This window comes from Phascolarctos cinereus, unplaced genomic scaffold (assembly GCF_003287225.1).
Source record: "Phascolarctos cinereus isolate Bilbo 61053 unplaced genomic scaffold, phaCin_HiC Scaffold_3;HRSCAF=262, whole genome shotgun sequence".
Lineage (NCBI taxonomy): Eukaryota > Metazoa > Chordata > Mammalia > Diprotodontia > Phascolarctidae > Phascolarctos > Phascolarctos cinereus.
Window position 1 is genome coordinate 116287669 of NW_027555736.1, and position 24744 is coordinate 116312412.

The window sequence follows — 24744 nt, forward strand, 5'->3', positions numbered from 1 at the left end:
ATATGTTTTATTGTTCCAATTACATTATAAGATACTTGAGAACAAGACTTACTTCCTTTGTACTCCCCAACAAAGAAATTCCCACCATGCTTGTCCATCTTAAGTATTCCATTAATATTCACTGAATGAAAAATGAGATTAGTGCTAATGTCATGTTTGAAATAAAGTCCTTTTTTATTTCAATTATAAAAACATTTAAGTTTTCATCTTACTTATAAGAGCAAAAGCCTTTCCTCTTTAGACAAATTAATCAAAAGAAAACTAGCACATATTCCTCTGCTTATATCTTAAGAATTCAACTGTACAGGTAGATGTCTATCTAAATAGAAGGATTACTGACTGGTAGGCAAACAGTTAAAAATGCAGATTATACTAACTACTACTACTTGTGTTTTTCCTGGAGAAAATAGGATGGGAAATTGTTTTAATTATAAGACTAGAATACCTTGTGGTAAAACTGATCTCTTCTTTTCAATTTGGTATCCAAACAGACTTTTCTACAATGTGATCTTCCAGAGAACAAGGGAAAACTGGTAGTAGGCATGTTAGGAAAGCTAAACTAGAAGTTACTTTAAATTTGAAGATTATAATCACACTGTTTATTATGTATAGGAGTCACATTTTTTCTGATACAAATTAACCAATTAAGTAGTGACTTATTTGACAACTTATGATGTGCAGTAGCCTCTTGAAGCCAGAAGAGAGCAGAGTAATAACGTCTTTTTAAAGGAAAATAACCACAGATGTTTGCCAGCAACTCATTTCGTGTTAAAGTTTCACATGGGACAGAGATAGGCAGAGAGAAAGAGAGTGAGAAAGAGAGAGACAGAGAGACACAGAGACAGATGTGTTATGGGGGAAAAGAAGGATGATCCAGAGGGCAAGAAATTATCTGTTGAGGTGAAAGAAAGGAAAACCTGTAATAGAAACAGCTAAGGAATATTGTAACGATAAACAAAAATACTTTGCTTTAACAAAGGAGGGAAAGACATTACTCACTCTGGTGAAAAAGTATAGGGATTTTGGATCTGGAGTACAGGCCTTCTACTGTACTGAGGATGTCTTGCAGTTCTCTCTCTGTGTAGCTGTCCCCACTTCCCTATGTCAGGCTGTCTTTCCTTCTGCAACTTGGGCTGAAAGACAAAAGATTTACATCTGGCTGACATGGGTAGAAGACTCATTATTAATTTTCCCCCCCTTACTCAATGATAATCAACTCATTCCCTAAATCTTAGGTCACAATCACACAAAGTATATGAGAACATTAAAGCTCATTTTATGGGGCAGCTTGGTGGCGCAATGGAAAAAGCACCAGCCCTGGAGTCGGAAGGATGTGGTCTCAGACACTTGACACTTACTAGCTGTGTGACCTTGGGCAAGTCACTTAACCCCACTGCCTAGCCAAAACAAAAACAAAACAAAAGCTCATTTTATAATTAGGAAAATAACTTCCTTTTCCCTTCTCCACCCTGCTATCAAGTTTGTAGTAAAGACCCCAAAGCCATAGCAGCATATTTGATATCATGTTCCACGTATAAGGACACAGCAGCTACCTACTGCTGAACAAGGTACAAAGGAAAGACTGTACTGGAGAAGGGACACTCATATTCCCAGTTAGTTCTGACATGGCCTAGTGCAATCAAGTAATATGGGAAAAACTCAAACATGTGAGCTATTAGTTGTGGGATTTCTAAAACTCTAAGCAGAATGCACCTGAAACTTAGGAATATTATTACTTACTTGATTCAATATTTAAGCAGGCCTACATAGGAATAGTACAGGCAGCTAAGATGGTGAAGCAGAAAAGTGCTGGGCCTGAAGTTAGGAAGATTCATCCTCCTGGGACAGCTAGGTGGCGCAGCGGATAGAGCACTGGCCCTGGATTCAGGAGGGCCTCAGTTCAAATCCGGCCTCAGCCACATAACACTTACTAGCGGTGTGACCCTGGACAAGTCACTTAACCCCACTGCCTAGCCAAAAAAAAAGAAAAAAAGATTCATCCTCCTGAGTTCAAATTTAGCCTCAGACACTTACTAGTTGGGTGAGCCCAGGAAAGTCACTTCACCTTGTTTGCCTCAGTTTCCTCTCTTGTAAAATGAGCTGGAGAAGGAAATGGCAACCCACTCCAGTATCTGGAAAACCCCAAATGGGGCCACAAAGAGACAGATAATAGAAAAACAACTGAGCAACAACAACATAGGAATATATTTATTCTGGTGAAAAGATTCCACAGTTACTGTGTCATCCAAAAAAGATAAATGGATTATTTGATATCCTTTACACACAAGGTGCCAAATGGAAGTGATCAATTAACAATTATTTATAAAGCCATTACTAAACACTTGCTGATTATTTATTATGTCTAGCAGTTTAACAATAAAGCCAAATTTCTTCTAACAGCAAAGCATATAGCCAGCATCACTTCAATTTATAAAAATAATGGCAATAAGATGTGGTTTTCTCTACAAAATTACCAATGATCTCTTAGCTACCAAATCCAGTGACTTTTTCTTAATCATCATTCTTTTTGACCACTTTGTAGCATTTGACACTATAGACTACCTTCTTCACTTAGATACTGTTCCCTCTAGATTTTCAGGACTATATCTTCTGATTCTCCTACCTAACTGCTTCTTCTCAGTCTCTTTGAGTAGACCTTCAACCAATAACTATGCATGTTCCAAGGCTCTGTACTGGGACCCTCTTCTCCTTTTCTCTCATTGGCTCCCGTGAATTCAAATACCATTTCTATGCAGGTAATTCCCAGATCTATATACCCAGTCCCAGTCTCTCTCTTGAATTCTAATACTTATCACCAACTGCCTATTGGACATTTCCAACTGTAATGTCCAGTAAGCTTCTCAGATTCAGTAAGTCTAAAACAGAAATCTTTCCCCAGGAATCTCTCCTTTTACTCTTTCAAAATTTTCCTATTACTGTCCAGGGTACTACATCCTCCTGGTCATCAAGGTGCACAACTTTGTGTCATCCTCAACTCTTCATTCTCATATATCCAATTAATTTGCCCAATTTTGTTGTATCTATTTGTCACAACATCTCTAGCATACATCCTCTTATCCCACTCATTAACTAATTCAGGCCTTCAACACCTCTCACCCGAACTACTGCAACAGACTTCTAATTAATCTCCCTGCCTTAAGTCTTTCCCCACTCCAATCCAAACTCGACAGTTTTCTCAACTGTTTTTCCTGAAGCATATATCTGTCTATCTCACCTGTCTAAGAAACCACAGGGTTTCTCCATTATCTCCAGGATCAAATAAATGCACAGTTTTTAAACTTTTATGTTTCATTATTAAAAACCAAAAAGATCCATTCCATATAAACATCTAAAAACAACGAGTGTATTATACAAAACTGTGAATCTCCATTTTAAACTATGTGCTTTTCAAAGTACAAAATTATATATTACTTTCTAAACTATACTAATTATGCTTCCTTCTGAATTTCCTTCTATTTTCTTCTGTGCATTTCTGAAAATGTTTCAGCGGTCATCCTTTTTTTGGGCATCATGACAATTACCCTCCCCCTCCAATTAAAAACTGAAAGGACAAACAAAACACATTGTAACAAACAGCCATAATGAAGCAAAAGAAGTCACTCATTAGCCATATCTAGACATGTATGTCTTTCAGCACCTGGAGTTCACAATTTTTCTGTCAGAAAGTAGATAACAAGATTAATCCTAAATCTTCTGGAGACAAAGCTGGTCACTGCCCCTAGTGACAAGCTTCCTAAGTCTTTAAAGTTGTTTTCCTTTACCACACTGTTTTTGTATAAACTGTTCTCCTAATTCAGCTCATTTTCCTATGCATCAGTTAAATATTGCTCAAGGTTCTCTAGTCACACATGCCTTTCACTGTTTCTTAACAGCAAAGTAATATTCCATTACATTCATATAAATTGTTCAGCCATTCCCCAACTGATTTCCTCTTAGCTTGTGATTTTTTCAGCCAGCGCTTTTCTTCCCACCCCCCCAATTCTCCTTAAAACTCCTTTTGCTATTATGGCTTGTTTTCCTGTGTAAGTTCATATAGTGTCCCAAAAGTTTAGTGCAGTTTGAAGCTTAATTAACCCAACAGGTGTTCCCCAATTCTATGCTGCAGGTCTTCTCTTCTCTCTTGGTGACTTCTTCAGGTCCCCAGGTGTTAATGATGATTTATATTGCCAAAAAGCTGCTGGATCTATATATCCTGCTCTAGTCTCTCTCCTAAGATCCAGTCCCACAGTACAAACTGCCTATTAGACTTTTAAAACTGAATGGCCTGTCATCAACTCAAACTAAACATGGCCCAAATGAAACATATTCTACCTGCTCAACTCCCCAGATCCACCCCTTCTTAACTATTTCTGTCAAGGAAAATCCTTTCAGTCACTCAGGTTTTAAAGCTCACAACATATTTCCCTTACTCCTCATTCTTCCTCCTTTCCATATCCATTCAACTGCAGAATCTTATCGTTTATACCTCCACAACTCTAGCAACACCTCTCCACTGGCCTATGGCAACAGCTTACTTCTTCATTCCCTGCCTCAGGTCTCTTTCTTCTTGAATTCATCTTTCAGAGCTACAAAAATGATTTTTATGAAACATAGGTCAGACTATGTCACTCCTCTCCTCCAAATCCAGCAGCTCCCTCTCTGATACAAACTCTTCTGTTTAACATTTAAAACCCTTCAAAACCAGACAGAACCTACCTTTCCAGCCTGATTACATAGCACTTCCATTTCAGTACTCTATAGCACACCAAAATGGCCTTTGTGTTCTTCACACACACGACATTCCATTAACTCCGATTTCTGTGCCTTTGCAGGGTGTCCCCTAGGCCTGGAATGCTCCTTTGAATCCCAGGTTTCAAGATTCAGCTCAAGGAATATCATCTCCTCGAATCATTCCCGATGTGCTAAGCTCCTACCCACCCCAATTAAGAAGTTCCAATACCTTCTGTCCTTAACTATCTTGCATTGATTCTGTACTTACTTATACATGTACATGTTATCTGTCCCAGCAGAATGTAAACTCTTCAAGTGTAGCTTACATTTTTTATATCTGTATTCCCAACACCCCAGTATAGTGACTAGCACATACAGAATTCATAAATGTTTGTCAACTGGGGAAATACAAAGACAAAAATGAAAAGTTTCCTGCCTTCAAAGAGATTAGTCTAGTGGGGAATGCAACATGTACATACAGCTTTGAATACAAGTACACGCAAAATGTATGCCAGGTAACTTTTTGAGGAGGGGCACTAACATGTTCTCTCACAAATGCCTCATTTATACACCCCCCCATGTTGGGTCCCTTCATCTAGACCTCTTATTACTACATGCTGACCCATGTAACACATGGTCTGTTTATCTACTAGCCTTTCCTCTTGCTACACTGACAGACCACTTTCTTTTCCAGACATATTTCTCTTTCGTGATACTTCTAAAATTCTGCCCCTCACATGAAAATTCACCTTAGGTAAAATTCTATAGTCTATAGCCATTATGTGTATCTCTTGAAAGATTACATTATTCTATTTTCAAGCCATGTAGCACTGTGGGAAGAACAACAGTGTTAAAAAGATGAGTTTTTGTTTCATAAAGAAGTTTGAGGTCTTTGAAAGTGTTACATCATTCCCCAATTTCAACCTAGTTTACTTTCTTCTTTTCTGGAACAAGCATGTTATTCATTTGAGGTGTGTGTCCAAGATATACGTATTAACAGACCAGTTCTATAAGATTTCCATCCAAATGCATATCATGGTTTACATTGTTAATCCATTTCTGTGAAAGTTTTCCTATAGCCTATTCACTTCTTGGAGCCTCAGGATTTTCAGCTATAAAATGACAATAAATATATGCTACCTAATTCACCAGAGTATTATGATTAAGATGTTTTGTAGACTTCAAAATTATATCCAAATGTTGCTGATGCTGTTAGGAAAAATTCCTCAAAGGATGAAGTACCAAACTCCAGATTACATTGAAAGTATATAAAAGAAGGGTCTGTGTCCAATTTTTTGTGCAAAGTCTTCAGCAAAATCTGAAGCCTTGAGTTGTTTGTCAAACAGGTCATGATGACTGAAAATAAAATTCTGGAAAGCAGCAGGTTTGAGAGTACAATACAATGCAAAGAGCATTAGATTTGGAACTAGCCCTACATTTGAACCCCAGGCTTGTCACTAAGTACTGTGACTTTGGGCAAATCATTTTACCTTTCTAACCGTAGTTTCTTCTACTTGTAAAATAGGGATAATACTTGCACTATCTATTTCATGAGATCATGTTGAGGATGAAATCAGAAAGTACAGCATTCTGTAAATGTAAGCCAGTACTACTACTACAAAAGATTCTTTAGACTGGAGATGTTTAGAGAATAGATACAGAACTAAAGCTGGACACCCAAGTAGAACAGCTGTTCTTTGGTAAGCTCAAGGCAGCCCATGAAAGCAAGGGAGCCAGAGAAATACTTTAAAGAACTCACATTTGTGTCTCTGTGAAAACTTGTATAAATATTAGCAATAGTCCAGGTTAACAGTGATGGACAGATCTGTCTGTTATATGACATGGCTGACAAAGGTAACAACCACAAGATGATGATTTACAGTTTAACAGTTGCTGCAAAAAGACAATGCAACCACAAATTTTTTAAAATTTGAACAAGTATACAGACTACAAAGACAGTTGGCTATGTAACAGCAATTCCCACCCACATAGCCAACAATTATTGTTAGTAGACATTCTTAAATTAAGTTTCTACTTGGGGAGCAGGGGGGAAAATCTTTACTGATTGACAGCATAAGGAATGGTTTCCAACATGTTCCCCCAAATTAATGCAATAAGCCTTCAAAATTATATGCGACTAAGTCCATGTAAAGTTACAAAAGAACTTCCTTTTCTATTTTGCCAGTTTTCCCAAAAGAATCATGAAAAATACTGGGGCTTTTTTTTTTAATTTGGTGAAATTAATAACCAAATTCTAATAAAGTTAAAATACCAGATTATTTAAGGATGGTTCCTCCTGTGCTGATTGGCAAATTTTATTAAGCACTTTGATATTTAAGTAATGTATACACTGAATCCATCAAATTATGACTTTGTAAGTACCCTTTTAACACAAAAAGTATATGGTTATAGAATACAGAGAACTAATGATACGATGTTCCTTTCAGGTACCTTTGATTTTATAGGAAAGTTTTTTGGAGTCCATTTAATAAGTAAATTCTATTTCTTTCTTTCTTTTTTTTAAGGCAATTGGGGTTAAGTGACTTGTCCAGCGTTACACAGCTAGTAAGTGTCAAGTGTTTGGTCTGAGGTCAGATTTGAACTCAGGTCCTCCCAACTTCAGGGCCGGTGCTCTATCCCCTGCGCCAAATAAATAGATTCTAGAAAATATCCGACATGCCAACATGCAATCCAAGACTGTTTTACATCTGGTTCTATATACACAGAACCTCACCAAAACAGGCTACCTAAGCCACTTTTGTTTCAAAAGATAACAAGTTCTTTCCAAAACATATATCAACATTTTTCTCTTCTAACCCCCCAATTCCCTTCAAACTCCCTATTTCTGTCAGGCATCATCGTCACCTTATTACTTAGTACTTCCCTTTACTTCCCTCTTCATTCACTTTATGTTCTAGCCAAATTGGATAGCTAGCTACTCTCTGAATTTGGCTCATTCCATCTCCCACCTCCACAGATTTTCACTAACTTTCTGCCTATCTGATATGATACACTCATCATCTCCTCTCAGAATTCGTTCCTGATACCCACCTCATCCTCTCCTCCCCTCAATTGGTAGTGTTCATTTCTTTATTCAATTATTTTGTACAGTACTATTTGTGTACTTGTTGTGTCCCTCCAATAAAATATTAAATTCCTTCAGGGTAGGGATCATTATTTGTCTTTGTACAACACACTGAACTAACAATAAGTGCTTAATAATTGTTGGACGAATTGAATTTTTCAAAGCCAACACATCAAATTACTTTCTTGATCAAAAAAGCTATTTCAATTCAGTTTTTCCTCATAAAGACAATACTAGAAGCATGGAAAAGATTTATACAAATTGAAAGAAAGTGAAATAAAGAGAACCAGGAAGACTACATACACAGGAACAACAGAAATGTAAACAGAGAGAATAAAAAAAAAACTGGAACTGAATGCTGCAAAATTATAACTAATCTTGACCCCAAAGAAGAGATGCGAGAAGACATTCCTTCCAAAGTTTCTTTATAAAAGTAGGGACTATGGGTGTGGGACACTGTATTTAACTTCAGATATTCCAATATTATGGTTAGTTTTACTGAATTTACTTTTCCCTCTCTGTATTTTTTCATTCATTTTTTCTTAGGGCTCTCTGGGAGGATGTAAAAGAGTGATATAATGGGAAATGAAGATTATATAAAAACATAAGATACAATAAAATGTGTTAAAACAAAATTAAAAAATAGAAATTGATGTGTCTCCCATTACCCCTTTCCATTACCCCTTCTCCTACTTGTTCTTAATATTCAAATCAGCTCAATACAACAGAACTCAGCCTGGAGACCAATTACTCAAGGTTGAGAGCCAAGGGAAAAAGGTGGCACTATCCTCCTCAAGCTGAAGTTCACTTCACCCCTGGACATCACACACTCTGCCCCTGTAATCCCTTCCTCAGATTGGCTAGTTCCTCTCAGATCTTCCATTTTAAGGAAGGAACCCAGGCCAACAATGTCTTCATTCCTTCCCCAAGCTCCAGCCCTGATCCTCTGGACTTTCTCTACCACAAGGCTGCCTTCTGCCCACAATGCCACCACCTGACTTCTAGCTTTCCTTTATGTATTATCTTTCTCCATTAGAATGTAAGCTCCCTGAGCGCAGAGACAGTCTTTTTACTTATTTCTATATTCCTGCACAGTACTTGGCACATTGTAAGTGTTTAATAAAAGGTTGTGGTTGACTGTCAAGTCTATTTTAGTGTAGTAAACAGATAACTTGGAGTGAATCACACATCCTAACCTCCAAGAAAACCAAGTAAAAGAGTAAGGAGCTGGGTCTGGAAGTGAAGATGTTACCACCACTTCCACCTTCACCATCTTCTCTCAGACTCTGATGGGGACAACTCAGAACTCTGAATACAAGAACATTTGGAAGAAAAGAAAGTTCTTGTCAAAGTCCTTGACACTGTAAAGATGATTCAACACCAGATCAGAAACTTGATATGCTTTTATCTGTGGAAATGACAATAAAAAAGAGGCATTACCATCTGGTTTTGCCACTGCACCCCAAGAATCTTTTACCTAATTTGCAGCTGAAATTTTCCATGTATAGACAATACATTAAAATGTGAGGTCCTTGAGAACAGGGGTCTTCTGACTTTTCCATTTATAGCCTTGGCACTTGACACGGTGTTTTACACATAAGTGCCAAGCAAAATAAATTTAATTAGAATACTTTCCCTCACATCAAACTGAGACCAATAGTACTGACAGAATCAACAGGTAGCTAGCTAGGTGGAAAGTGGATAGAGCAGGAATCAGAAGACCTGAGTTCAAATCTCAGACACTTACTAGCTGTGTGACCTTGGGCCAGTAACTCAACCTCTGTTTGCCTCAGTTTCCTCATCTATAAAAATGGAGATATAAGAATATTGTGAGGATCAAATGAGATATTTATAAAGCACTTAGCACAGTGCCTGGCACATAGTAAGTACTATATAAATGCTAATTATTATTATTATTAATCAGGGTTTTAATGAAGTTACAGGAAAGAAGTGTAATAGACATTGTAAAATGTGGGAAAACTTCAGAGGAAAAGACAGGGCTTAGGTGGGATACCTGGATAGAAAAATCTGAAGACAGTATGAAAGTAGCCTAAAGTTACTGCATATTCTTGGAAAAGAAAAGAAAAAGAGTTTGGTAAGGTAAAGTTGAAGGGCACAGAATTCCTGCTTCCTCTGAAAGAACAAAAAAAGAGACTCAATTATAGAGAAGTATCCTATAGCTCCACCACTGTGCTAGATGAGGAAATCCACTGGAGGGGGTGGGGTGGGGGTGGCAGGAGCTGATCCCTCCCCTATCTTTTTTTGAAGTTCACATTGAAGAAAACACAAGAGCCCAGAAGGGGCTGCACAGGATAGAGCCTGAGTTATATTAGGTACATTAATTTTTTTAGCAACATAAGTGTGGAGATATTTTTGATTCTATACAGCTATCTATGCACGTGACCATTATCCACCACACTACTGATCGAAATTATCACTGCTTCCAAGGCTTCATTAATTTCTTCCCTACATGACTCTAACACTTGGCTCACAGTTTGGTTTTTTTTCCCTTTACCCTGTATCTTACTATTATTTCTGGAAACTTCAGCATACATGCTTTCTCTAATTCTGCCCTTAGGTAAAGAAGTGGTCAATTACACATTAAAGCTGGCTCTTGCTAAGAATCAGCAATTCTTATACATGTATTCAATTGTTTTGGAGTATCAAATACATACACAGCAATCTAAGAATTACTCTAAATTCCTTAAATGCCCAATACCCTCACTTTCTATAAATGTCCTCATTCTCCAGTTTCTAGAAAAGATTGAGGCTACCCACAAAATAAGTTCCCTCATAATTCCCATCCCCTTATTCTGCTCGATACATCTTTGCTCCTCTAGCCCCTAGAAAGACATTTATCTGCTACTTTATAAAGCTAATCAGTAACCTACTGGCGAGAAACATTCCCCTCTTCTTCAGGACATGTACAAAACATGTCTCATTATTCAATCCAGATACCCTTCCATCCCCCACAAAAAACTAAGTATCCATTATGTGCACCGCTCTGTGCTATGCTAGGCATTAGATACTATGCTCAGTGCTCTCCCCTAAACTAGTGTCTCTTTATAAACACATTAATATCTCTATGATGATCTCACCAGCCTTCCAGGCTGGAAATCTTGGCATCATTTCTGATTCGTTTTCTCTCCCTTTCTGTCCTCTATATCCATTCTGTCACTAAGGTCTACTCATTTTCTTTTCCTTTGTCCTTTCTTCTTTGTAATTCCAACTAGCAACCTAATATATAGGCCCTATTCACTTCATACAGATTATAGCAATACACTTAGGTCTCTCCCCCTTCCTTCATCCTGCAATTCATTCTACATACCTCTGCCCTAAACATTCTAAAGCTACTTTCATCACTTCCTGCTCAAAGAATTATGTAATTCCCTATTACCAATTACACTAAAACTCAACTTCTATACATAGTTTTTAATGCTCTCCATAATTATGGTCCAGTGTTATTTGTCATAATTATTTAATTTTTTATAATAATATACTTTTCTGTAATAAAAATCTAAGTAATTTCTATAATAAAATCTAAAAGTGTAACATTTTAATATAAACCCTTCTGTTTACTCAGGTCACTCTGACATAACCATATCCATTCTTGCCTCCAAGACTTAGCTCCCACTGTTGCCACAAGCCTCCTTCCTCCAGAAAAGTCTCTATTTTTACCTTCTAGTTACCTATGATTTCTCCTCTATCTGAACTGCTTTTGCATGTATAGCTCATAACATACACTTAAGTTATTCTCTAATTGTTTCAAAAGCCTGCAACTTGTCTCCCTAGTCAGATTATAAAATTCTAAGGGCAAAGACTGCATTTTGTAATTCCTCATATTTCTCATATCACAGGCTGATAGAAACTTGTTAAATGTTCAACAAATATTTAATTATTTTAAACCTATGTTCTGATTTATTTTAAACCTATGTTTAAACCTAAGATTCTGAAACAAACTCCAAAGTTCAGACACTCAAAGGGCCAAATATCTTTAGCCTCACTGTATGAAACCAACTTTGTGGGCTCTCATTCCTCCTTACCTAAACACACAAATATTTGGTGTTTGCTCAAAGACACTACCACTTGTTTATACCATATATATAATAGTTTACTATGTTTAACGATTATGCTAATGCCTTCCCTCTGTTAATTATTGTCTATTCATCCTGTATATAGCTTGAGTTACACATATATATATGTATAATATATATACATAGATATAAAAAATATAGGTTCATATTCATCTTCCCTATTAGATTTTAAGCTCCTTGAGGTCAGTGGCTGTCTTCTGCCTCTTTTTTGTATCCCCAGTGTTTAAGCACAGTGACTGGCACATCACAGATACTTAATAAATGTTTATTGAACTGAATTAATGACCATAATCTCAACAAGTAGGATCACTCAGATCATCAATAGTGTTTTCCTCTCCACATATAAAGACTGGTTTGAAAACTGTCATCATTTGCAGGGCCTGTAACTATTTTCAATTCATCTGCTGACCTTCCTGCTCAATGTCTTTGGAAAGAGACACTGGACTTTTAAAGTATACTGTTTCTGTCTAGTAAAACATAATGGAATTATATTCCAAAAGAAAGGATTTCTCCAAATGTATATATATGGGATGAACTTGATCCTACTAATTATAACCGGGCCATAAAGATTTAGGATCCCCAACACTTCCATCTAGCCCACACACCCAGACCCCCCCCCAAAAAAATCCATCTAATTTAAAACCCAGCTATATACCCTCCAATTTCTTACTTTGTTCCACTACTTTCACGTCAAAGGGAATGCTAAATCGATATTCCTTTCATACATTTCCTTAAAAGGACTCTTTTCCTGTCTCTTAAACACTTGAAAGGCATATATCTAAATTATCTAAGTCATTACAGAATTCCAGAGCTGGAAAGGTCTAAGGGCTTTAGTCTAACTCCTTTAGTGTACAGAAATGGGAAAGTGAAAAGCGAATTTCTCAAGGTCACAATAGCTAGTTTATGGTAAAAAAACGGGATCAGAACCTCTCATTTTCCTATTGTTTGCATTAGGCTTTTCCTGTCATGAAGTTCAAATGCAGCTGATAAAGGAAAAAATAAACCCACTGGACTTGCTGATACATAAACTAATTGAATAATTATATGACATTTAAGTTCTTGGTTTTAAAAATATACAGCTATGCATGCCTATTTCCTCTGAAAAACGCAGTTTTTAAAAACATTACCAAAATGCAGCTGACATCAATTCCAAATTTAGTTATCACACAAACTTCTAATTTTTAACCTTACTGTTTACAAAGCTATGTAACATAACATTATACACATCATAATATGTAATGTAAATTATATATTAGATTATAATGATATACATGATACAGCACATTTATTACATATAATATATATAATGCTGACTATAATTATTTCTTTGGGAGAGGGTGTTAAATCAAAACAAACGTTTATCAAGTTGTGTATAAACATTGTGTATGAAGAGACCAGTGAATCAACAAATTAACCTCTCCATGATTTAAAACTAACCATTTAGAACATAAATATTCACAGGACAACTGTGAAGAAAACCTAGTATTTATATTCAGGAAAAAAAAAGAACTGAAAATAGCTCTAAATCTAAAATAGTCCCATAACAACAACATCTTCATAGTGCTTATTATGTGCCAGGTACTGTACTAAGTGCTTCATAATTATTATCTCATTTGATCTTTACAACTTTAGGAGGTAGTGCCATTATTATCCTCATCTTTGGCAAAATAAGTTGCCTAGAGTCAAACAGCTATTAAGTGCCTGAGGCGACACTGAACTCAGGTCTCCCTGATTTCCAGCCCCTTGATCTAGCCACTGAACTACATAGCTTGCCAACTAACACACATATCTATCACGCTATTGTAAAAACCTACAAATATCCAAGATTGTATATTAAAGAAAAAATGATTCTATGTAAAAAGCAATAAAATAAGAACTTAAAGTTCTTATAACTTTAAGAGCAAATGTTTCTTAACTTAAGACAAGGGAACTGAACAAATACTACTTTCAAATTAGTAAAACCATAAACAAACTTTAAAAAGTTAGAATGTAACTAGCGAATTCCTGGATATAAATGAGAGTTTTCAATGTAACTATTTAAAAGATACTTTATATGTATGTGGGTATATACTCACACCACTTGTGATTCGATCTTTGGAAGGAGCTTCTAGTGAGAGCTTCTTCTCTCCATCAATGTAGATCCACAGCTGGATCTGCAACTTAAAGAGTTTTAAGAAAATGTTTGGGGCCCCTGAGGAATCAAATGGCTTGCCCAGGGTCATACAGCCAATATGGATATAAACAGTATTTGAACACAGGTCTTTCTGACACAAAGGCCGGCTCTCTACTCAGCACATCAGTCATCTCTTACAAAGCAAGAACACACAGGTCTGAGGGACAGAAGACCTTAGTTTTAGTCCCGGACTTTTCCTATAATTACCTGTTCAACCTTTTTCACCTCATCTGTCTGAGCCTCAGTTTCTTTATTGGTAAAATTAAGGGGTTATGCTAGAAGCCTGAGGTTCTTTTGTTGTTGTTTAGTCATTTCAGTCATGTCTGACTCTTTGTGACCCCATTTGGGGTTTCTTGGAAAAGATACTGGAGTGGTTTGCCATTTCCTTCTCCAGCTCATTTTACAGATGAGAAGCTGAGGTAATAGGTTTAAGTGACTTGCCCAGGGTCACCCAGCTAATAAGTGTCTGAGATCAGATTCGAACTCACTGAGTCTTCCTGAGTCCAGGTCTGGTACTCTAGCCATTATATGACACACAGCCCAGAGAGAATATTTGAAGCAAACATTTAATAGACTGGAACTGGTGGGGTGGTAATGCCTCTGATACTGCCTAGGTCAGTAAGGGTCATATTAAAAAAGCTGATTTGTACAACTCCAAGTAATAGTGCCACCATGGGTCCAACTGAGCTGTGCTACAAGGCCACCAGAAAGAAAGGAGTCTGACTAGGTGATGTCTAAAGTACCTCCCAGCCCTAAAACTTGTGATATCATGATACTGGAATCTGTCTCCTTGAAACCAGTAGAGAATCACAAAAGCTTCAGAAAGAAATACATTCAATGGGGCAGCTAGGTGGTGCAGTGAATACAGCACCAGCCCTGTTGTCAGGAGGAGTTCAAATCTGATCTCAGACCAGACACTTGACACTTAGTAGCTGTGTGACCCTAAGCAAGTCACTTGCCTTCCCAAAAAAAATTTACACACACACACACACTCACACACACACACACACACACACACACACAAGAAATAAAGAAATACATTCAAATGCATTACTGCTTTTTCTCCAGGTCTTATTATATGTTGTCTCAATCAAACTCTGGTGAGGAAGAGAAATACTTAAATCAATTCTGGCAACCTGAACTAAACTAATTTTGAAACATTTTTAAATCTCTTTTCCAGTTTTACAGTTTTGTATAGTGGCATACAACCTGACAATAATAACATATACAAGAAGTGAAGCCAGAGAAATTTGACAGCTATTAAAATAACAGCAAAGCAAATTCTTTTGACTTTAGAGTAAATGTCAAAATTGTTCAAGGGAAAGAAAAAAACAAGTAACCTTTCTAAAAGTAGACTGCTGACTAAAGAAGAGAAAGAAAACATTATGGAATGTAAAATGGATAATTTGATTATATTACATTAAAAAGTTTTTGCACAAACAAAATCAGTGCGGTCAAGATTAGAAGGAAAGCAGGAAACTGAGGAGAAGGGAATTTTACAGCAAGTTTCTCTGATAAAGGCATCATTTCTCAAATATATAGAGAACTGAGTCAAATTTATATGAATACAAGTTATTCCCTAATTGTTAAATGGTCAAAGGCTATGAACAGGCAGAAGAAATCAAAGCTATCTATAGTCATATGAAGAAATGGCTCTAAATTACTATTGATTAGAGAAATGCAAATTAAAACAACTCTAAGGTACCACCTCACACCTATAAAACTGGCTAATATGACAGAAAATGAAAATGACAAATATTGGAGGGGATATGGAAAAATAAGGATACTAATGCACTATTGATGGAGTTGTGAATTGATCCAACCATTCTACAGAGTAGGTGGAACTATACCCAAAGGGTATATCAGCAGCATCACTGCTAGATCTATATCTCAAAAAGATCAAAGAAAAAAGAAAAGGATCTATATCCACAAAAATATTTACAGTGGTTCTTTTTATGGCAGTAAAGAATTGGAAATAAAGGGGATACCCATCAATTGGGGAATGGCTGAATTAAGTTATGATATATAATTGTGATGGAATACTACTGTGCTCTAAGAAACAAGCAGGATGGTTTCAGAAAAACCTGGAAAGAATTACATATACTGATGTAGCATTACTGTATGATGATCAACTGTGAATGACTTAGCTATTTAGCTATTCTCAGAAACACGATGATCCAAAACAATTCTGAAGGACTTATGATGAAAAATACTATCCACCTCCACAGAAAGAACTGATGGTGTATGAAAGCAGATTAAATCAAAGTTTATTTATTAATCCTTTTTTTCTTTTGCAACTTGGCTAATATGGAAATGTTTTGCATGACTACATATGTACAACCTATATCAAATTTCTTGCCTTCTCAAGGAGGGGGAAGAGGGAGAATTTGGAACTCAAAATTTTAAAAAGTGAAAGTTAAAAAGTTTTGTTTGCATGTAATTGAGAAAAAATAAATTTTAAGTGCAAAAAAAGTGGACTACATACAGGTAAGTCATCAAGAAACTTGAAAAGCTAGAGAAGATAGTGATACAAATGTACTTTCTATGCCTTCTCAATTTTTAGCACTAGAACTCAGATCCACATTTATTTGTAGAATTTTAAGCATGAATCATGCAGAAAAATCTTTCCCAAAGTTTAAAGGTAATTTGTCTCCAGCCAATTTCTTGAAAAAGGCACACCAACCAGATTCACATAGGATCCAGTGAATATAACTACATGAAGGTTTGTGACCATTTATTTGTTCTTGATATTCACTGATTACAAAACAAAGGTCCGAACAATAGCAGAAGAGATAGAATATAAATTCCAAGGTACAGATTTTCTGCATGGTAAGAGTTGCTAAACAAATGATTCCCTTCCCGTGAATACTGTGAAAATAGGACATATCATTTTATAAATCCTTAAAAGTGGAATGGCACTAGACTTGGAATTAGAGTATCATCGTTTCATAAGTAACAGCTGTGTAACAGTAATAACTTCACTCAATAAGCGTAATAAGATTTCACTATTTTTAATAGACAACAGTTTATGTTCTAAAACAATGCCTTTTGAACAACATCCTATGAAATGCCATATTCCTCTTCGAGGGTCTCACTGCTAAATTTATGAAGAAAAGACGGAGTAGAAAAAGTAGAACTGTACAAATCAATCCATATGCAAGGCTAATATTTTGCTTTTCAAGAGTGAGGCAATTTAAAACATACTTTAAAAACAAGCATCCTAACAAGCAGTTTAACATATAATTCCAACTGTACTTAATAAACAACCACTTCAACATAATCAATGTTTCTTTAACTAAAGATTTATTATTTTCAGAGGCATACCAAATTGGAATATGTACCATTATTACCCTAAATCCTATTTTTCACTGCCATGTATGAGTATATACACGTATACATATATTTTAAGATATAAACTATACAAAACACACACACGTTTTAAGTCAGTCGATTTTGTTTGGAGCATAAGCTAAATGAAAAATCAATCACGTATCTCTAACTATGATTTAGGTTATTTTTATAAGAGGTAGAATCTCTATGATTTCAAATAAAAGAAGAAACACTGCCACACTTGAAATTTAGTTACGAGTCTTAATGCTCATAATTCTTATACCAAGAATTTTCTATTATTCTTAAAACTAATCACTACCCATTTCACCCTCAATATCCTACCCATGGCAGGGTTGGGAGGAGGCAGGGGGAAGGGAAGAAAAGCAAGTTTTCTAAAATATTTAATCATGTTGATTTCACTATAGCTTCACACAAACAAGAAAAAAAATTTATTCACTATGTCCAATTAAGCAGAGTTACAAGCTTAAGGCTCTACTCACACAGTTGAGGTTGATGAACAAACAGCTGTCCTGTATCTTGAGACAGACATTAGCTTTCTGACTTCCCTATCCTCACAAGCAGCTACTTAAAGTTTGAGTTTTATGCAAGAAAACATTTTAAAGCCTTCAGTGTTTTATTGCAGCAGACTTCAGTTTCATTCCTGTAACACATTTAACATGAAAGAGTTGAAACAGTTAAAATCCATTATGAACATTCTAAAAAAATCTTCTAAAATTTTAAGAAACAGTTTCATTACTATTTATATTCATTAAAAAATGATCTGTTGTGAACACTCTTTAAAAAAAACCCAAGAAGAAACATATTCCACCAGAAGCTTTTCACGAGGCAATTAATTCAACCCTTTCCATAACTGCTCCTACCTCCCGCACTCCCCAGTCCCCAGCTTTGGGTGAATATTAAAATAAGCAGATCATCTCTCTTATTTTCCTAAAGGACATTTATTTGAGTTATTTAACACAGAAAGTCCCTGACATCTGCAAGACCTCATCATCCAAATAAGTACTAGACCTTGAACCAAAAATCCTGAGTTCTCCATCACCGGGAAGCATGAAATTCCCATTCCACCTGCCCTTGCTGGTGTGTATGTTTGCACGCTACAGATAGGAAGGGAATCAATTTTCTACCCTGAGTGGGAATGAAGGGATGAGAGAGACAGTGGTCAGAGATATGCCATACTAGGGCTTGGAATCTATTTTCCTGAACAATTCATGCTATAAAATGGCAAGTTTTATAAGGTCCGTTATAAGTTAAATAGGCTGGGGGGGGGGGGGTTAGATTGCCTTGGGATCCTAACCATATCATTCATGTAGTTTCTACAAGTTCAAATGGGTTCTGAATTTCAAACATCGAACTTCATACTGCTCATACTGCAAATTTGGTAAGTGCCCTATAATAACAACATAACATTTCCTTTTCTACTTTTCCTTCCTTATGCCTAATATTTTGGTATTATAATATCTTTAACAGTACATATTAAAGAAAAATATAGCCTTCAATTCATTCTGCTCTCCCCTACTCTCCAAAGAAACTTCCCAATATTCTTTTTTTTGGGGGGTAAGGAAATGAAGGGGAGGGCAGGAGTTTATGTACCAATAACAAGAGATTTAAATATTGAAAGTATAGTAGAGTTTTAAATCATAGTGGCAACAACCTGACTTTAATTATTTCGGCACTAAATCTTACAATAGTTTTACTTATTCAAACAGTAGATGCTATTACATATATAATATATATATATACACACATATATATACATACAGTAAATCAATTAGATCAACCAGCTGAGGTCAAGTTTTGGGTCAAGATGTTCTGATTTGGTTTTCTTTTCATATTATTTTCAAGTGGTATAATAAAGTTGTGTTCTAGATTTGGAAATTGTCAAAGATCTAGTCCAGGGTCTTCATTTTGGAGATGAGGAAACTGAGATCCAAGGAAGTTAAATGATTTGTCCAATGTCACAAGCATACTAAATAAATGTGGGGTTGAAACTCAAGGCCTTTAACTCCAAATCCAGCAATTCCTATTAACATCACAAAAAGAGGCAGTTTGCCTCTGACACCACACTGATGGACAAGAATACCAGTATCTCCAAGATGAGAAAGAGATTTCTCTAGTTATAGCAACTGCCAATAAGAATCTGTTTGCCTTTTGAATTCATGTTTTCTCCAGCTGAGTGATGATCATGAAAAATAACTGCTAACATTTACACAGAGCAATATAGTTTGCAATTATGTTCTCATTTGATCCTCACAACAAACTGTGTGAGGTGGGTGCTATTATTATCCCCATTTCACAGATAAGGAAACTAAGGATAAGAAAGATTAAGGGACTTCCCCAGGGTCACACAGATACTAAGTATCTGAGGCTGGATTTGAACTCATGTCTCATTGACTCCAGGTCCTGCACTGCATCCACACCACCACACTACTACTTACTGCTTCAACTTGTTGCTAAATGAGCCTCAAACTGAGAGGTGCTTAAAGATCTAGTTCCACTTGATTATCAGCTTAAGCATAGCTGGAACAAGACCCCAAGACTCTTGGTTTCCAGCTCTGTCTTATATATTCAGTATTTGCCATGGGGATTTTTAATAAGATTTAAGAGGGGTTTTTTTTTCCATTTTATGGGGGAAAAAATTGTTTCCTCATCTCTTCCACACTAAATGTATCATCAAATTGAAATAAATCAGAATCATGAAATCAGAATCAAATACTACTTTATACTGCAGCATCTGACATATAATATCCATTAAAATCTTTTGAATTTCAAATATATGTTTGACTTTTACTCTCCATCTTCACTGATAAACCAAAAAAAATTTGCCCTACATTTGTACAGAATATTCATTAAATGGCTAAGCCTACAAAGAAAGCTTCCCTTCACTCTCTACACTTCATATTTGGTAAATTACCTAAAAATGTTCTCTGTATAACAGTAAGGCAAACAGGAGATTTCAACATGTCTTACTGATTCAAAAAAAGTAAGACAACATGCTAACTTTATTCTAGGTCATACCAGTAAGTACACACTATCATTTCACATACCTGACACTTTCTTTTACTCAATGCAGAATACAGGATACTAAAAAATAACACTATTAAATCCAAGTAGAATGGGTATTTTATACACCAAGTTTCATAATTCTTGGTATTTCTATGTTCTTTAGAAAAGGTACCACAAATACAGGTAGTTTAGTTGCTCTCTATAAATTAGTAGACACTTCATTGGCTTTTTACAAGAATTAAAGAAAAGCAGTAAAACTCTCCACAGAGTTGATCAAAGTACTCAACTTTGACTAAAAATATGCAATAACAATTTATAAACACCTTCTACCCTCCCTCAACGGAGGTGAGAAAAAATTCAAAAATTCGTCAGATACTGTAGAACTCTAAACCCTCAAATTATTCCAAAAAGACAATCAGGGACTCTCTAGCCAAAGAGTATGTGTTTAAGGGTTTTAAAGTCTTATATCTTGTTACTCCTTTGGGGAATATCATTCTAATAAGAACAAGTATGCAGGATTAAAAGAAAAAGTATCAGCTGGCTGAACAAATGTACTCAAAACTTATCAACAGCTCCAAGTCAGGAGAGAGGTCTGTGTTAGCAAGCTACAACAGCCTTTTTCCTGTCCCTACCCAGCTCAATTGTTTTTTATCAATCACTTTTAAAAAAACTAGAAGATATTTATTAAATCAGAAGATAACAAAGCTAAAAATGACAGTTAAGCCATAATAGGGATAATGAAAAGTCTAAGTAAAAAACCGAGAAGACAATTGTTTACAGTTGCTGCTTCTATTGTTTAAATACATAACAGAGAAGACCTAGTGTTTGTGAAATAAATTTGGGGGATTAATCACAGGCTCTTATGTCAAAAAGCAACTTCTAAAGAATTTAAGAATCAGGCTGCATTAAAGAAATAGAATTTCCAGACTACAAGAAGGAATAATAATCTCACTACATTCCATGCCAGTCAGACTGTATCTGCAGTATTGTGTCCAATTGTGGGTAACACATTTTAAAAAGGATAACTGACAACTTAAAGTGCATCTAATAAGGCATCTAGAGATCACTGTATAAGGAATAGCTGATGTGTTTAGTCAAGTGATAAGATTTGGGACACAGAGAAAGGAGAGAAGGATGTGACATCAGCCTTCAAACATTCCTGTTATTTGATCACATAGAAAAAGAGTAATAAGATCTATTCTTTCTATAGCTAGAACTAACCAATACTGGAAGAAGCTTCCTGTGAAAGGTAGTGAACTCTCTCCAGTGCTGTAAGGATTAAAGTAGAGAGGTTGGACCTCTATTTACGAATATAAAAGGAAGGGTTTTTTTCATTTAGGTGGGAGGTAATAAGTGGTCAAACTTTATAAACAGTCTACAAAGAATTGCACACTATTAACAACCAAATGTAAGATTATTTTGAAGCACATATAATAGAAATGTTTATCAAAATTCTTTTTTTGCAAGGCAATTGGGGTTGGACTTGCCCAGGGTCACACAGCTAGCAAGTGTCAAGTGTTTGGTCTGAGGCCAATACTAATCAACATCAAGCCAAATGAGATAAAGCCTGTCAATTACTCATGTCCTAAAGCAGGGGTTCTTAAGTTGTGCTCCACAGACTAATTATTTTGATAAACATTCCAAGATAATTGGTCTCCTTTGTTATCAGATAGACACAGACACACAGACACACACCCATCCCCCCCAAACATTATTCTGAGAGGCCCACAGACTGTCAAAGCAGTCTATGACATACAAAAAGGTTAAGAACTATTATCTTAAAGTGTTTATTCCACTTACTTGCAAAAAATGGACAGCAGTGGCATCGATGATTCTAAGTAGCTTAACATTTATATAAATAAAGCACTTTAAGGTTTGCAAATTACTTTACAAATATTATAGAAATATTTTTAAAATTGGCTTTTATTTGGCTTTGGAATGTTTTAAAGTTACACAAACATAAATGTTAGGTACATTTGTACCTACATGTAAAGTTGTAGTAATACTTAAACAGATTTTTCACAGTAAGGTACAATCCCTATCTTGTTCTTTATGCTCTTCTCCTTGACTACCTAGAGCTTTGTCCTGAGCATCATTAGTGACCTTACAAATGGACAAAATCTGTATCTCTGATACAGATAACTCCTCGAATCTACATATCCTGTCCTCATCTTTCTCCAAAGTTCCAGTCCCTCATTTCACAACTGTCCCTTTTTTCCTACACAAAAGATCCTCGTTAGCCTGGACTAATACAATGGCCTCTCAATTGACCTTTCGTAGTTTCTGCTGTCCCCAAACTTCATCAGATCTGTGCAATCAGTGTTACGATGAAATCTAAGTTTAGCCACGTCACTCACATGCTCAAAAAGCAGTGGTTCATTGTCTTTAGAATAAAATACAAATTTCATGCTTAGCTTTTTAATACTGGCTCACACCTATCTTTCTAGGCTACTTAGTATTTTCCCTTCCACACTTCATGCAGCAACCAGACTGACTCACTGTTCTCATTTACAACATGCCATCACTCCTCCTAAGATGTCTTTGCATAGGTTGTCCATACTTCTGAAATGCTCTAGATCTTTTCTAGATCAGCTGAAGTGCTAAATCCTTCAAAAGGCCTTTCCTGATTCCCCCAATTGTGCATACAGACAAGCGTGTACTTATAAGCACAAATCTCTGGATTTATTTTGTCTGCTCCTAAATGTTACCCAACCCATCTCTGTCCCCCCAAAAGAATATAAATTGCTTAGTGTCAGTAACCAGGATCTCTCTTTTCAGTTTCAATCTGCACGTTCCTAGCATAGTGCCAGGTCCACAGCAGGTACCTGATAAAAGCTCATTTACTATTTGGTTTAAAGAAATCATATTTCCAGTCAGTCCTATCCTCCTTCTTAGGATTTAGAGGCAGAAGAGTCCTTCAAGATCATCTAACCTAACCCCTTCCCATTTAGTTGTGGAAGCAGACTCTGATCAAGACAATGATCCAAGACAATTCCAACCAATCCATGATGAAAAGTGCTATCCCTGCTATACCAAGAAATCAGCGAGTGAGATCCAGACGCAATTTAAGACGTGGATTTATTAGCACGCGGCTGCCAGGGGTATGCACATCCAAATCAAGCAGCCCCCATCAGAGGTTGAGCTAGGGTTTATATAGAAAAGAGCATGGGAAAGAAATGCGAGGAACACTGATGAGGTAATCCAAAAATGCAGGTGTCTTTGGGGGCTATGGATGGGAAAGTACAGGGAGTATACAGGACAGGGAGGGGGATGGATCTTTGGAGTCTGGCAGGGGGAAGAGTTCTTGGGCTGGCCAAGGACACCCCTCTCCCTCTGTCTTGATGAAAGAATGCTCTGCAACAAGGGAAAGCTTTCTCACAACACAGGAACTTACTGAGGAATTGGGAGGCTTCCAGAGACATGATCTGAGGGCTGGGGCCTGAGCAGCCCAGCTCTGTGTAGCTGTACCAGGGAGAGAGATAAGGGTCATGCTGAGGCCCATGCATGAATAACTGCTAGGCACAGTGTCCTTGGGCTGGGGAATGGTTGTCAGAGACAGTGTTTCTGAGACTAGAGAGAAACTGGGGCACAAGTACAAGCACAAGCACCTGAGCACCCCATTATTACGGATCAGAGATCACACAAACCAGACCAGGTGTCCTGGTCTCTGGTATAACCATAATTATCTAAAGCAATTATATTGCAAGCTTTCTTATCCATTTGCGTTGGAGGTAGGGGCTATGCTGAGCTATGCGAGAGTACACACTATTGTTTAGATTTAGGAGGAAAGAGGTCTGGGGCAAGATTAAGCACCAACTTTTGCTTTCCATGGCTTAAAGGGCCCTACTACCTAAATGGCAAAATAATGTTCTGTATTACATCCCTCTCCAGAGAAAGAACTGATGAACTCTGAATACAGATCGAAGCATAATTTCCAAACTTTAATTTTATTTTATTTCGCAACATGACTAACATGGAAATGTTTTACATTAATTTTGTATGTATAATTGATATCAAATTGCTTGCCTTCTCAAGGAGGGGGGACAGCCAAGAGGAAGGGAAAAAAGTGAAACTCAAAACTTTTAAAAATATTTAATATTTTTACATATAATTGTGAAATATCTAATGAAATACATTTAAAAAAATTTAAGCAAAAATGTAAGTTGGTAGCAGAATGGATTAGCAACCAGAATCCAAAAATATGATGTTCACAAGAGAGAACACTTGAAACAGAAAAACACAGAACTGAAATAAAGGGCTAGAGTAGAATCTATTATGCTTCAGCTGAAGTAAAAAAAAAAAAGGGG

General features: G+C 36.4%; 1 protein-coding gene across 5 annotated transcripts in view; it reads right to left on the bottom strand.

The window, feature by feature from the left end:
• The window catches only part of ZFAND6 (zinc finger AN1-type containing 6), a 97376-nt gene that overhangs the window by 26962 nt on the left and 45670 nt on the right, over nt 1–24744 (bottom strand). For 3 of the 5 annotated variants that reach the window (XM_078151116.1, XM_078151117.1, XM_078151118.1), the window contains one exon: nt 1000–1133. The gene's annotated coding sequence lies outside the window, so the exon portion shown is untranslated. Of the gene's footprint in view, nt 1–999; nt 1134–1740; nt 1924–17913; nt 18075–24744 lie in introns of those variants that run through there. The other 2 variants (XM_020965817.2, XM_020965824.2) reach the window with 2 other exon arrangements.